Source organism: Myotis brandtii, unplaced genomic scaffold (genome assembly GCF_000412655.1).
Source record: "Myotis brandtii unplaced genomic scaffold, ASM41265v1 scaffold259, whole genome shotgun sequence".
Taxonomy (NCBI): domain Eukaryota; kingdom Metazoa; phylum Chordata; class Mammalia; order Chiroptera; family Vespertilionidae; genus Myotis; species Myotis brandtii.
Window position 1 is genome coordinate 1,609,893 of NW_005359840.1, and position 1,913 is coordinate 1,611,805.

At 38.5% G+C, this 1,913-nt stretch overlaps 1 pseudogene; it reads left to right on the forward strand.

Annotated features, from left to right (window-relative positions):
- The first annotated feature begins 380 nt into the window (after window positions 1-380).
- LOC102248138 lies at window positions 381-1,480 on the forward strand (annotated as a pseudogene).
- Window positions 1,481-1,913: the final 433 nt, after the last annotated feature.

Here is a 1,913-nt window from a genome sequence, read left to right on the forward strand (position 1 = left end):
AAGCAAAGGACTTTAATAGACATATTCCCAAAAGAAAACACACAGATGGCCAACAGGTGAACAAAAAGATGTTTAACATTACTAATTATTAGGGAAATGCAAATGAAAACCAATATGAAATATCACCTACCAATAGTCAGAATGCCTATTATCAAACAGCAAAATAACAAATGTTAGCAAGGATGTGATGAAAATAGAACCCTCATTCATTGTACGTGGGAAAGTAAAATGGTGCAGCCACTATCATAAAGAGTATGATGGGTCCTCAAAATATTAAAAATAGTCCTTTGTATGATTCTGGCCTTTGTGTCTGTTCTGTGGAACAGAAGTAGTTTATCTTTGTCTGCCTTCTCTCCCACCTACCTGTCTGCCACCACCCTATGGAAGATTCGATGGACATGGACATGAGCTCCCTGAGGCCCCAGAACTATCTTTTTGGTTGTGAACTAAAGGCCAACAAAGATTATCACTTTAAGGTGGATAATGATGAAAATGAGCACTAATTATCTTTAAGAACATCCACTTTAGTTCTAGCTGGTTTGGCTCAGTGGATTGAGCGTTAGCCTGCGGACTGAAGGGTCCCGGGTCTGAATCCTGTCAAGGGCACATGCCCGGGTTGCAGGTTCAATCCCCAGTGTGGGGTGTGCAGGAGGCAGCCGATCAATGATTCTCTCTCATCAGTGATGTTTTTCTCTCTCTCTCCTTCTCCCTTCCTCTCTGAAATCAATAAAAATATTTTTTTTTAAAAAGAACAGTTTAGGGGCTGGTGCAAAGGATGAATTGCACAATGTTGAAGTAGAAACAATGAATTATGAAGGCAGTCCAATTAAAGTAACATCGTCAACTTTGAGAATGTTTGTACAGCCAATGGTTTCCCTGGTGACTTTGAAATAACATCACCGGTGGTCTTATGGTTGAAACGTGGGTCAGTGTGGTTAGTGGACAGCGCTTAGTAGCTGGGGAAGAAGATGTAGAGTCAGAAGATGAAGAGGAGGACGATGTGAAACTCCTAAGTGTATTTGGAAAGTGTTTTAACCCTGGAAGTGGTAGTAAGTTTACACAGAAAAAAAACTAAAACTTGCTGCTGCTGAAGATGATGAGGACAACAATGATGATGATTTTGAGGATGAGGAAGCTGAAGAAAAAGCTCCAGTAAAGAAATCTGAGATACACCAGGCAAATATGCAAAATCAAACCAGAATGAAAAAGACTCAAAACCATTAACACCAAGATCAAAAGGTCAAGAATCCTTAAACAAACAAAACAAAACAAAACAAAACAAAACAGGAGAAAACTCATAACACACCGAAAGGACCTAGTTCTGCAGAAGATATTAAAGAAAAAAATGCAAGCAAGTATAGAAAAAGATGGTTCTCTTCCCAAAGAAGAAGCCAAGCTCATCAATTATGTGAATAATTGTTTCTGGATAACTGAGCAGGAGGCTATTCAAGATCTCTGGCAGTGGAGGAAGTCTCTTTAATAGTTTGAACAGTTTATTAACCACTTAACTACCATGCATCCAAAACGGAAACCATCCCCACATGCCACAATATTTTGAATTTAATTTAAAAAATCAATTTTCAATGAATATTATAAAATAAATATATTACTCACCATTTGGGTGTTCTTGAATATGTTCAGCTGACAATTCTCACAAAAAAATGATTTTATTTATTTCTTTTTTTCTTTTTTTTCTTTTTGATTAAGGTATTACATATGTGTCCTTATCCTCCCCCCATTACCCCCACCCCTCAACTCATGCCCTCACCCCCCTGGTATCTGTGTCCAGGGCTGCCACGGTTCGCTGCTTGTGTCTACAGACACTTATGGGTTAAAATTTTCCATCTTATTTCATTTCTGTAACAGTTGATATCTGACCGTCCCTCTTATAATGCAGAGTGAGAACTTCCCTA